Below are 14571 nucleotides of genomic sequence, written 5' to 3'. Positions count from 1 at the left end.
TATTCCGCCCGCGACCAGGCCCGCGAACGTCTCGAGTGGAGTCTATTACACAGTTGAAGTCCCCGCAGAGGAAGAAAAAACCGTCCTCGGGCACATACTGCAGAAGGCTTCTAAAAAAATCCCTCGCCGGCGTGTGGCCGCCACGAACTGGAGCGTAAACGCTTATAGCCCGAAACTTGGCATGAACGATAAAAAAACTGTACACAAGGATGCGACCGTCCGGGTCGCACAGTGAAAAAGCACCTCGCAAAAACGAAGTGCGGAATATTAAAACGCCAACACCACGCGCGCAAGAAGGTGCGAGAGAAAAATAACAAGGAATCGAAAAACGGGCCTTAAATTCTGCCACATACCGGGCAGAAAAAAAATTAGTTTCTTGCAAAAAGAGCAGATCGCAGTGATTAGACTGGGCAAAGTGTATCACCTCATGCTGCTTGTTCGGATTCCGAAAACCCTGCACATTTAACGTCAGAATGTGTAGGCCCATGAAAAAAAAGTAAAAGAAAAACATGGCGGACAGTCGATTAGAATTCCAGCGATTCCGCGTAGTCAAAATTGTCCGCGCCGAGCCGCTTCTTTTTAGCTGACGAGGCGGGAGACGCGTCCGAGCCGCCGCTAGCAGGCGAGAAAACGCGTTTGGCATCGGAGCGGTCGTCCGGCATGTCGGCGTCGGGAGATGTCGACTCTGCGGACGACTCACGTGACGTCGTTGTCGTCGAAACCTCTGGCGTGGGTGGCGGATTCCCCTGGCCTGGGGTCACGTCGCCTTCCTCGGCGATGAAAAGGTGGTCGGAATCGTCGCTCAGATCTTCGGAATCAATGCTGTGAGATTCGAGGATGGCGGCCGCATTCGACGAAGCGTCTGAGGTTTGGCAGTCGGGTTTAGCGGCCACGTTCGATGGAACGCGCGAGGCTTGGCTGCTGGCCGCGTTCGATGAAACGCGCGACGCTTGGCTGCCGGGGTTGGCGTCCGCGTTCCACGGAATGTCCGAAGTTTGGCCGTCGGTAGGTGCGGCCGCGTTCGATGGAGCGCCCGAAGCTTGGCTGTCGGAAACTCCGGCGTTCGACAAAGCGTCGGAATCCGAGACAACAGGGGGAGGTGGTGGGGTCCGCGGGCGGATGGACGGGTCCGAGTCGTCACCGGAAAGCTGGGGGGCTGGGTCGGAGACGGTGTCGACAACTCGCTGCGAAGTGCGTGGACGGTCCTCCCTGGGTTGCTTGGCGGCGGCGGCATACGACTTTCGCTGGACGCAGTCCGTGGTCGCGTGGCCGTGGCCGCACCGCTGGCAAGGAGCCGTGCAACCTGCCGTCGCATGCCCAAAAACGCCACATCTGTCGCAACGTGGGGTCTTGCGGGCGGGTCCGATGTGGCCTTCCAGCCCGCACCGGCTGCAGACGCGTCGCAGACCACGGTAGTCCACCATCACCCGGTGTCCCTGGATGTGGACGAAGTTGGGGACCGGCTTCGACATCTCCATCTTGACCACCCGGGTGCCGGTCCTGACGTCCGGGCGGTCTCGAAACGTGACGTGGTTGATCGCCTTCACCTTGCCGTACTGTGCGAGGACTTGCACCAGTGCCTCCTCCGACACGTACGGGGGAAGGCGGTACACCGAGACAAACACAACGTGGGCTCCCACTGGCTCCAGGGGGACTTCCACGTTACCCAGCGACAAGAAACCTAGCGCTACAAGTCGTTGTGCGGCGGCCATGGTGCTGACCGCTGCCATGAACCTTGCTCCACCGTGGTGTTGCAGGTACGACAGACCATCCCCGCCGGCGACGGCTTGAATGCTGTCCATGATGGCATCTACCGGAGTGTCCGCCGGAACATTAAAGGAGAAACACTGTGCCTTCGTAGGCGTCGACATGGCGGAGGCTTCGAACCCCGGGGACCACAAATAAATTGAGGTCCCTGGGCGCGTGCAAAACTAGAGACGCTTCGCACGAACGAGCGACCGCAACCCGACGACAAGCCAACCCCCGTCTCCCAGGCGGACGCGCCGCGTTCAACTACTGAAGTTAAAATACACCTAGGGCGGGACGCGCTACCCGAAAGGCCCGCTGAGGCATGGTTGTATGAAAACAATACTAATTGTTCCGCAAAACCCTGCGAACTAAAGATGATAAAAACATCACGCGCCCATCATTTGGTACTAAACTCCAATAAATTTCATACAAAAAGAGTCTTTTCCGTTTGTTTTTACGCAAAAACAGGCTTTCAAAAAGCTCGAGGTGACCATAGCATAGAGTAACACAGTAAACGAAAAGAGGGGACACTCGAGCCGATTCGCCGCCCCGGAGCTAGGGACTACGACGACCGTTCAGTGGCACTGCAGTCACACACCTAATTTAGACATTTATCATATTTTCACCCTTGATAAATAACTCCACTCTATAACCTAACATTTCAAAATTAATAGCAGTTCCAAATACTTTTAAAAACAATTTGGACAGCTGCGGCTTTGGCTGCGGCTCAGTGGACGGCTTTGGGGCCGTCGGCTCGGCGGACGGTAGCTTTCCGGTCACGTCGCTCGAAAGGTCGGTTGGGCTGCACTTGAGTGGCTCGTGCGGGCTTCTCGACATTCTTCCGTTGTTAGAAAGGTGAGTCGTTTTACTGACACCGTATTTTGCTTGCTTTTGGCTATAGTTGGATGCACGGGCTAAAGCGCGAGCTAATTGCTCTGGATGAAGCCTCGGCAGTTGCACGTGCACGAGTGCGCTCGTGCAGCGAGAGCGCCAGTTAAGGCACTCAAGGCATACTCAATTTCATACCTCATGTGCATCGCTGTCAATGCTGGTAACGCGAGCGCGTGGCTTTTGCGCCAACAGCTATGACAGCGTTGTACCTGGCGCCATGTATGAAGCAGGGTAGGTACCGCAGGGGGTACAGGTAGCCTTCATGCGCGCTTTGCTTAGGGCGAGGCCATCCTAAGCAAAGCGCGCTCACGAGGAAAATACAAAGAAATGAAAGGTGACAATACCGTGAAGGCTTTTCTTTATCACCACTCTTTGTTGTCGCTTTAACAATTTTGGTTCCCGAATTGCTATGAAATGAAGGCACCAAATTCGCGTAATCTCAAATTGACTTGTGCTATTTTCGTTTCCCAGCTGATGCCGCCAGGATGTTTGGCTACGGCAGCTACTGTTGCGTAGCCTGGTGCGGAAACAATGGGAGAACGCGCAAGAAGCCAGGAACAAAGTTCTTCCGAGTTCCACGAGACGACAGGTTGTCCTTTGTTTTAACAACGTAATGGACGCATAGTTCTAATGAAAACCGGAGAGAAAGCTGAATGTTTAATCAAAACTTACTTAATCAAAACTTTACTTCTGTTAGTACTAAATTTAGTTTTAAAACATTCCGTTCCATGATAACCGGATTGTGGTGGACTAGCTTCCCAGCTCTGCAAGGCAGACTGCATTACAAATTCGTTGCTACGTGCTGAATTAACATGACATGCAAGGAAAGCACAACTCGTTTTTTTTATTTTTTTTTATTGAGATTAAGGTTTTTAATGTTTCTATAAATGAGCAAGGCACTAAAACTAGCTGATGCCCATTGTCAGCACTGGTATAAAACTACCAAACTCCCAAAAAAGTTGCACTTCTTTTTATAGCATTGCGCACCTTTTAACCAGTCAGCAAAATTGTGTATGTGTGCAGTCAATAAATACCTACAACCTTCTGAAGCACTATTAGTTTGCTTATCACCTCCATGTGAAACCACAATATCTAAACCATTAAGCGCCGTTCACACTCTTGCAACCGAGTACGACCGAGAGAGACAAGACCGGTTTTTAATCCTCTTACGACTTCTTAGGACCAGCTCCGCGGCAGCGCGCCTGGTCCTAAGAAGTTTCTCTCGGTCGTACTCGGTTGCAAGAGTGTGAACGGGCCTTTATGGTCAAATATTTTATTTTTAACAAAAATAAAGAATAATGAAGTTCACTACATCTTCCAGGTCAAAGGCATGGCTGAGGTATGCCAAAAGAGACGACCTTCTGCGAAAATCGTCCAGTGAGCTGCATGCGAAGTATTTCGTCTGCAGCAGTCACTTCACAGCGCGTGACTTCATAGACCCTGGGCGAACAAAGCTAATGAAAACCGCTGTGCCTTCAGTTCGCCCATCGACATATTTAGATACTGAGAGAGCTAAAGGTAAAGATTTATTTAAACTATCCATATACGAAAAGTATATTACTTGTGTAAAACTTTATTTAAACACAATATTGCTTCTACGGCTTCACAACCTAACTTCTAATAGACGAAACTCTTCCAGACTTTATGGAAGCGACAACCCCACCGTGCGGCGCAGACCCCATGGAGGCTACAGCCTCCAGCTTCTGGCCCGAAGAACCCTCAACCGCTGCCCATGGTGAGGAAGGACTTGTGTTGGAAACAACAGCCTGGGTCTAATAGACAAATTTTTCCAGACTCCATGGAAGCGACACCCCCACCGTGCGGCGTAGACCCCATAGAGGCTTCAGCCCCATCATGCGGTGCAGCCTCCAGCTTCCGGCCCAAAGAACCCTCAACCGCTGCCCATGGTGAGGAAGGACTTGTGTTGGAAGCAACAGCCTGGGTCTAATAGACAAATTTTTCCAGACTCCATGGAAGCGACACCCCCACCGTAAGGCGTAGACCCCATAGAGGCTTCAGCCCCATCATGCGGTGCAGCCTCCAGCTTCCGGCCCGAAGAACCCTCAACCGCTGCCCATGGTGAGGAAGGACTTGTGTTGGAAACAACAGCCTGCGTCTAATAGGCAAATATTTCCAGACTCCATGGGACCGACAACCCCACCGTGCGGCGCAGACCCCATGGAGGCTACAGCCTCCAGCTTCCGGCCCGAAGAACCTTCAACCGCTGCCCATGGTGAGGAAGGACTTGTGTTGGAAACAACAGCCTGGGTCTAATAGACAAATTTTTCCAGACTCCATGGAAGTGACACCCCCAGCGTGCAGCGTAGACCCCATGGAGGCTTCAGCCCCATCATGCGGTGCAGCCTGCAGCTTCCGGCCCGAAGAACCCTCAACCGCTGCCCATGGTGAGGAAGGACTTGTGTTGGAAACAACAGCCTGCGTCTAATAGGCAAATATTTCCAGACTCCATGGGACCGACAACCCCACCGTGCGGCGCAGACCCCATGGAGGCTACAGCCTCCAGCTTCCGGCCCGAAGAACCTTCAACCGCTGCCCATAGTGAGGAAGGACTTGTGTTGAAAACAACAGTCTGGGTCTAATAGACACATTTTTCCAGACTCCATGGAAGCGACAGCCTCACCGTGCGGCGCGGACTCCACGGAGGCTACAGCCCCATCATGCAGCTCGCCCTTGGATTTCCGACCGGTGACACCGTCCACATGGTCCTCCTCTGAACCAGTTGGAGCTTGTAAGTGTCCCATTTCTTTTGTTCACCTGTGCCCATATGCTACTACTCATATAACTAAAATTCATGCATGTTAAGGTGGGTATTAGTTTGTCTACTTTTCCGGTGATGGGCTTTTCATGCAAAACCTGTAATATACCTTACGTACTGTATTGTCAAGGCATACAGTGGAAATATGTAAATTTAGCAAACATAGCTTCAAAAGCCCAGTTTCCCACGATTTCTAATTGTCTGTAGTTTAGGGGCATATCATCTACTTGCAGATTATGTCACTGTAAGGTAATGTTGGCTATGCTGGTTATAAGGAAAACTGCTTACCTGCTCTGATTTCGTTATTTTTATTTTTTACCCGTTTCAGGTACTTCTACGCCTCCTCTGCGCAGTTCTGCGCCGAGACCTAAGGACATCATAAGGCGTCTCCAGGCCAAGGTTTCAAAGTACCGGAAGACCATCGCAAGGCTGCGCAAGCAAGAGAAGAATATGCCTCGATCGGCTGCTGAAGCTCTCAACATCATTCGCCCTCACGTGACAGACGAGGTATTTCACCTACTGTCAAGCCATGTTAAATTGAAATCCAAGGGCAAGGGAAAACGATTCCCGTTATGGTTGAAAAAGTTTTCTCTTCATCTCAACTTCCGTGGGCCGCGGGCATACCGTTTTTTGTCTCGTTATCTCACTCTTCCTACTCAGCGCACACTAAGAAGATGGCTGTCGGATGTCAAAATGACACCTGGAATTATACCAGGCATTATGTCATCCATTTTTACAAAAACATAATCAAGGAGTAAGCGCGATCGCGTCTGCACTCTCATCTTCGATGAGATAGTGTTAAAAAAAAACTTGTCATATGACGTGTCACAAGATGTTGTTCATGGATTTACGGATGATGGCTACGAACGAACCTCAACGATTGCCGACAGAGCCCTGGTTATCCTTCTTTCCGGAGTTTCCTGGAGATGGGTTCAACCAGTCGCTTATACAATTGGGCACACGTCTACGCCATCTACCGTAATCCGGAACTTGTTGATCTCGCACACTGAGCAGTTGCAAGACATTGGAATTACAGTTAAAGCTGTAATTTGTGACCAAGGGGCTTCCAATGTAAGCTTAGCAAACCAGCTTGGTGTCTCTGTGGCGCAGCCCTTTTTTTTCGTAAAACGTGAACACGTTTACTTCATTTACGACGTTCCCCATTTAGTGAAAACAACTCGGAACAACCTGCAGGCCCACAGGCTTCATATCGAAAATGAGATTGTAGACTGGGCAGATATTGTGAAACTGTACCACTCCACACATGAGATGCGACTGCGGTTGGCGCCAAAGTTGACTGAAAGACATATCTACCAGAAACCTTTCAGTAATATGAAGGTTAAGCGGGCGACCCAGGTATTGAGTGCTTCAGTGTGCGTCGCGCTTTTAGCTCTTGTCTATGCGAAACAGCTGCCTGAAGCAGCCATGTCAACTGCTTATTTTTGTGACCGCATGGACAAGCTGTTTGATTGCTTGAATAGCTCCAGTCCAAAGAAAACGGAGCAAAAGTTGCGCCATGCTATTCGAAAAGGGCAGCCGGATTTAGTTGAATTTCTCGGAAAACAGCTTCCATGGATTGCGTCTTGGAAGTTCGAAGGCAAACGTCAGCCACACACTATCATCGGGTGGCAAATTACGATCAAAGCCGTCTTGCTGCTGTGGGAAGATGTTTCCCAGAATTACGACTTTGAGTTTCTCCTCACGCGTCGACTTCAACAAGACCCACTTGAACAGATGTTTGGACACATAAGACAAAAGCAGGGATGCAACTAGAATCCCAATGTGCCTCAGTTCATATCTGGCCTGAAACACATTGGGATTCAGAAGCTCCTCACACTGTCACCGAAGGGAAATGTCGAGGAGGATGAGACGGACCTCCTCCAGGAGTTGTCCCTATTTTCACTTAGTAGCGAGTCACTCGTGGATGTTGTGCAGCATGTCCCACAGGACGACTTTCCATCTTTGGAAAACATCACTGAGTTGGCAGCCCATGAGGAGTCCCATGTTATTGACAACTCTGCTACTTATTATGTTGCTGGCTTCATTGTTAAAATGTCTACTGAGAAGGCTGCAGAAGGTTGTTGTTGTCCTGACTTGCTTAGAGATGAGCACAGTAACCTTGATGAGCCACATCAGTTTTTTATGATGCTGAAAGCGTACCACGTCCCAGGCAAGCTCTTTGGCAACTTGACTGTGCCATCAAGCGCAGCTTTCACACTTGTTCAGCAGCTCGAGTCAATCTTTCTTTCTGTTATCGAAAATGTAGCGCACCTCCGAAGTGTTTGTGAAATATTGCACATAACTCTCTCGCGTGTTGGTGATTTTAATTTTTGCACTCCAGAGTGTCGTGCACGGTTTTTAAAAATGTTTTGCCGAATTCGATTGTGCTGGCATGTCCGTTTTGTTAATAGAAACTTGGATAAAGTCCGCTTCCATTTTCCCGTCTCTGGTGTACAGCTTGAAAAGTTCAGTGGGTAGAAGATGATGTTTCAGCCTTTATGTTGCATCTCATAAGATATCTGCAACAGTAAAATTAATTTTATTGGGATTTTATTGGGCCGTGCAGACTGCACACTAGCCATTTGTTGGGATTATTTGCAGTCAGTAGGTTGCACTCTACTGGTCTATTGTAATGACTGCTTTTTTAGATGGTCATGTCTGTTTTTTTCCTATTGTGGTCATGTGGAATGTGTAAGTTCCCATATTGATCTTTGTTAATACTCTCTTAGGTCACTCATCTCGGATGCAACTTTCTTTTCTTTTGGACACTGTTTCTGCTTTACACATATGTGGAGCGTGAAGGAGATTGAGATCAGGGGTGTCCACCAACCTGGCAAGCCTGAAATGCTCAGGGAATTTTGGATCACCTGGAAAAGTCAGGGAATTATCAGGGAAACTGTCAAAAGGTTGGCTAAATCAGGGAAAGTGACGAGTAAAAGTGGCACGGTGGTGCGGAACGAATCCCGGCGATCAGGTGTCGTCGCGGTTCTGCTGAATAACATTGCCCGAAATGTCATCCTTCGAAGGAAGGAACAGCCAGGAAATTTTATCGTAATAGTCAAGGGAGACCTGGAAAAATCGTGGACTTTGGAAAAGTCATTGGGTAGACACCTTGTAAGATGTACCTAATTAGGCAATGCAGATTGCATGCCAAGCCTTGGTGGAATCATTTGTGATGAGTGGGTTGCAGGTACACCGGGCACCAGTCTGATTTAGCAGTCTTTTGTCAGCCATTTCATGTGCGCTTGTTATGGTAGTGGTCATGGTAAACCTTACATGTTAAATGTGACATGTTAAACGTGACATGAACGTAAAACCTGTATTAGACCGTCGGTTGGCTTTCAGTTCTTGTTATTTTGGTCATTATTCTTACTTAAATCAGCAGGAGCAAGGTATTTTTAATTCTGTAGTTCAGGCTGTGTTAGGGTTATTTAATGACTATGTCACAGACTAAGGAGGTCTATACTAGTGGCAATCTTGTTTAGGCATTTACTTGTCTGTTTTTCTCATTGGGGTCATCGTGCATTTCAGATTTCTTCTGCTGAGCGTTTTATTTGCATACAAATTGCATTGGATCAACGAGCTTTGATACTGCATGGCCAGTTTTTTTTTAGTATGTGTTGCTGATGCTGCATATGTTATGTGTGTGGTGCACCTTCCATGGAACATGCTTGAGAACACAAAACAGGCTTGCAATCCAATTGCAGTTGTAACATTGTAATTCCAGTTGTTTGATAAGATTTTCATGCATGCCATAATATGCTTGTCATTTTTTTGTAGGATGTATTGTTTGTGAATCCTTGATGCACGGTGCTTATGTTTTGTAGTTTTGGTAATTGTATACGAGGCACAAACTGCCCACCATATTTTTGTTGCGAAAATAAACTGTGTTGATTACTCCCTGGTGGTGTTCTTCTGGACAGCACAAACCTACATGGGTTTCCTGGCTTGTAAAGTCAGTGTTAACTGTATATAGTAATGTTCATTAGTTGTCCGCATTAGGAATCGTACATACGTGTGAAGTAATTACAGCTGAAATTTACCATGCGGGAATAGTAGGAAAAACATAACTCGCGGCAAACCAGATGGCGCAGGCTACCGCCCAATACACTACGCCAAACTATTTATCTATCCATCCGGTAAGTATTTTTATTGTGACTCCATTCATTCAGTTGGGGACTACGACGGCCGCTGGGTGCGCTCCCTGCCAGCTAAATGGGCCGCTGGGGCCTGTGGGAGTGTCCGCTCTTTACCTTGTGTAGATTACTCTATGACGATAGTACAGACAAACGAAAATGAGTGGCGCTGTTGTCGTATTTAGCTCGGTCTCGGTGGACGCCAGCAGCCCAGGTTTCGACGGCGAGTTTCCCAACTGAGTGTTTTAGTAACGTTGGCAGCCATTTAAGGTCAATCTGGTCAAATAAGATGCTAATAGCCAACAAAAGCTACTTGAAGCCGTTCATAAGAGTAAGCACACAAAAAATCACATAATTATCAATTCTAGCCACTTACAGTCATTTCAAGTCGGTCTCATAAAAAAATTATGCCTATTGCCAATTATGGTCACTTAGAGCAAAGGGCACCTAATAAGACATGTTTCGGTTGGAATAAAACAAATAAATCAACAAGCTCAGAAAAGGTTAATAATTATTTAGATAGTACAAAATCGCTATACAAATCCTGACTGGTCTATACAACACACTGCATTTTGACATCAAAATACCAAGAGGTCCAATATCACGAGCTTATGTTGCCTATGCTCCGTCAAAAAATGGGAATATTTCATAGACTATCAATTTCTCTAGTGAGTCAGACCCACTTGATTCATTTCCGGGAAAAGTGGCGAGTTGTCCACTCCACACCGCCAGGACCGCTTTCTACTTCCGTCTCCCATTTTAGCCCGGAGTTTCCTGTATTATTCTCAACGGTATTTGCTGTTGACATCCACGAGTCAAGAAATGCTCTAGGAGATAGAGTACAAGTCCTTGCTAACAGAAGAAGCCACGCCCGAGAGCCGTTTGCGCCTCTTTACGAACAAGGCGTAGTGCTCGCAGACGCGCTTGATGTGGACATACTTCCACCGCGAGTCACGATAAGACAAACCTACAAGTTTAACGTGTCTACTTCGAACCCGGAGGACTACTATAGGCAGTCTGTCTACTTGCGATTACTAGACAATGTGCTGGAGGACCTCAAGTCGAGATTGTCAAACGAAGCGCTTAGCGTTCAAAGCCTTTTCGTCTTTATACCGTCGTTTCGGCGAAGCACCACAGAAGAGGACTATATCACAGAAATCGCAGGTCTCGCTGAATGAGGGAGGTCCGGACTCGGAGCGAAAATAAAAAAAATTCTCTCTCTCTCTCTCTCTGAATGATACAGCTTTTACGTCGGGCACGAGGCGACGACTGCCAAGAAGCTCATAGGAACTGAACTGCGGTTGTGAAAGGCGAAGTGGAAGCGCTGGAGCGAAGGCGGGTCGACCGTCCCCTCTCAAAAGACGCGTGTGTCCCACAGAAATTGTTTGGGTGTGTGGGTCCCCGCAGAGTTTGTGTGAGTATATAGGTTCTCATGGGTCCCCGCAAAGTTCGTGTGCGTCTACGGGAGCTGTGTGGGTCCTGCAGAGATCCTAACGGAGCTGTGTATGACCAAAGTCCTATGGGAGCCGTGTGGGTAACACATAGGGTTTCATAACCTCATGCTCTGTGGGCAATCTGTGTGGGAACCTGTGGGGGAATGCATGCTCGACACTGTATTTTATTGCAGACCATTGCCAAGAACCGGCTGTTCTATCTTGATTTACTGCTTGGCTCTTCATTTTTCTTGCTTTCGCCGGTCGTTTATTTTTTCTCCGAGTATGTGGTTCTCTTTTGCTGTCGTCGACATTACAGCCATGACATCCACATGATGATATTGGCCACGGAGCTTCATCACTAGGCATTCTGAAAAATATGCAATGACGAAATATTTAAAGGAGCACAACCTTTAGGCGTAAGGCTTAAACAAATGCTCATTAAAATCACATGCAACATCACTTTTATGATCAGTTTCGTTTGGAATAGCCTTTAATAATGACGCACTTGAAAATTGCAATTGCGGCATGCCCTATAAAATCAATAATTAAAAAGTTAATTCACAAATTTGGGTTAAATATTGAACACATTGTGACGGTTATCCCCTTATCAATATCCGCCGAACCCCAAAAATACACAGTGAAAAAGGCATCACCGTAACTTTCGCCCCCCTTTTTAAACATTATGTTCGAATTAAAATTGCACATTCTCTATCATGTCAAACCCGATTATATCAAAATATCCCTCGTATCAAACTCTTTGTGAACAGACTAGTAGCTGCAATAAAAATCCATAGCGAAAAATGCGGTTACATTGAACGAAAATTGCTGCATCTCCAGCTAGATCAAATTGCCAAGAGCGCAGTGTAGCTCTTCAAGCTGGCTTTCCCCCAGCGACGCGGTCTAATGGAAGAAAGCCAGCTTGCAGAGAACGCTGGCTCTTTTTTTTGGGGGGGCAACCGCGTCGACCGCCCGGAAGTGGGGAGAGGATGAGCCGGTGAGACCTTGAAAAACGAAGAAGCGGCTACTAAATAGCAACGTGGAGCGTCCCTTATGACGTACAGACTCTCCTCCAAGAGTAAACAACTTTTCTAAATGTCGTGTTTGTTTGTTGTCAGAATCATTCAATCTCCATGTAGAATTACCCAATATATCGAACTGGTAGACAGTTTTTGCGAGTACGATAAAAGTGGGTATGGCTGTATAGGAATTGAAAGCTTTTTACGTCCAGTTCCTGGTTTTGACAAGTATTGGGCTCATGAAAGATACCGTCACCACGTCACCGTTTTCCACAACCAAAATCCCTAGAAAAAAGTGCTGGCTATACCTTTAATGTAATTGCTTTTACACTGATGCCTGGCTGCGCGGGCCGCTAGCAAACGCCATGTGGGCCGCGTGTTTGGGACCCGAATTATGGTGCCCCTCTCCTATCTAATGTTTGAGCAAGCCAGGATGAAACCATTAAAAAATAAACACAATGCTGATTCTGAATTCAATTTAGAAAAAGTGATTAAGAGCGTTCAAACATCCTACCGGTCATTGAGAGTACTAACATGCATCACATAATATAACCCTGCTTTTGTTTTGCACTGCATGGTGAGAAGTACTTACAGCTGCTATAATTTTACACAGTACCTACTTGGAGTTCACACTGTTCCATGGGCACATCAAAGTGACCAGATAAATGGGCATATTGCGCTATGATTTATTGAAAGGACATGCCTTTAGCATTTAAAATATCAGGACATAAACCCCATTGAGTCAAAAAGAAGAAGAAAGAAGAGAATTGTTGCGAATTGCAACAATTCCCTTCTTGAGAAAAAAATTGCGCAGAGCCTTTTTTTTTTGTGTGCAAACATCATATATTGTTCAGAATTACTGTGGAACGTATTGCATCTGCAAATGATTGGAATACAAAGGAAATGCCCTACGTATTGCTTACTTCATATAGCCGAAATAAAGGCCAGTGGCACAAAAAAAAAACTGGTGTTTGCACGTAAACTATAAAAAAACAGAGCTTTTGTGTTTTACTGAGATTACCTAATCTTCCCATAATTTTACTTAAAGCCTCCACTATTATGTTGCACCTGTGTGCTCAATCCTGCCAATTTTATGCGGTCCATCCAAAGACCACCGAAACATTGTGAGCTCCCAGTATAATACCAACTAGGATAATGCCTTGATTGAGAAGATTTTTCAAATAACTGCTTAGGTTGTCTAGGTGCTTAGTTGAGACAATTTGCACTCGCCTCATAGGAACGCCACGTTCTTGGGTGTCAGAGGCAGCCTGCTGTTTATGTTAAGACTGGTAATCGACGCCACTTCGGTCACAGTCCTCTGCAGAAGGACACTGGACCCCACAGAGCAATGGCCAGGTTCTTCACAGCAACGCTTGGGCTTATATCCTGGTTCAGTATGTTGTCACCCCATGCTTTCCACGTCGGCTTGACATCAACCGTCGTAGAAAGGCACCATTAAAAATTTAAAAGAGAAGGCGAAACCAATGTGTTTGGTGGTGAGATCCTCTTTTCATAAAATACTGCTTTGTGCTTATTGATTAAAGAAAGCTTTCGTTAGTTTAACCCCTTTTTTAATCAAGTCATTTTCAAACGTCCTGGGAGGCGCCCATACAACAGTACTGTGCTGCTCGATCTATCAAGCTCTTTTGTTAAGCATTCTGATTCTGCGCTGTCGAACTGTAGGGGGTACTGGATGGAAAGCCCTCTTGTAGCGTCGGCTGCTGGCGAAGATTATTTGGCCGGCTAAGAAAAACCTGACGGTGCGCTCGCTGGCTGACCGTACGCCTTGTGATTTCGCTCTTCCCTTTCCAGCCCTCTTTGCCTACTAGCCCAGCTCCTTAGATGGTGTTCCATAATCCCCCTCCCCTCCCCACCCCGCCCCCTGAACTTTTGGGTCGGCGTAATGGATAGAGAACATGGGAAGATCCGCCCACTGATATGCAACCCCGAGCGTGGCTGGAACGATAAAACTAACGCCTTAAAAAAAAAAAAATAAGCCACTTTATCCTCCAAGATTGCTGGAGTTTCATTCCCATGTACCTGGTGAACATAGGAAGAATACACTATTTTCACGACCTAACCAAGCAACATTGACGGTCGCCATTTCTTGGGCACGAAAGCTGTGATTTGATCGAAGTCTACGCGGAAGTCTGACGTTGCACTCACGTCTATCCATGGCAATCACTGACGCGGCGCTTGTTTCCAATCCGTACTCGGGATCAGCGTTTATTAAATGGCGGCCTTGGACATGCACACACTTCTGAAAAGGGTCTATTGTACTGGCCAAAGGTAATTAATGGGGAAGATGATGTTCCGAGTTTTTCTACCCTATGCACTCAAAATGTTGAGCAGAATGTGAGAGATGCAGCTCTAAACTTTCTACGAAGAGGTGTCGCCTTAGATATGTTTTTCAAGACATTATAAACTTGGTTCTGACCCCACTGCTGGTGAAGTGATGCAACACTAAAAAACAATATTTGTGGCAATGGTGCTGAAAGAGAGATCTCATTTGAGCAACATTTATTGAGATCTACATGGTCAACGGCAAATTGTCAAGGTCTTTTCAT

The sequence above is a fragment of the Ixodes scapularis genome, unplaced genomic scaffold, assembly GCF_016920785.2.
Source record: "Ixodes scapularis isolate PalLabHiFi unplaced genomic scaffold, ASM1692078v2 PGA_scaffold12__126_contigs__length_90152505, whole genome shotgun sequence".
Lineage (NCBI taxonomy): Eukaryota > Metazoa > Arthropoda > Arachnida > Ixodida > Ixodidae > Ixodes > Ixodes scapularis.
The sequence above is the reverse complement of the archived record's forward strand: the minus strand, read 5'-3'. Positions refer to the sequence as shown.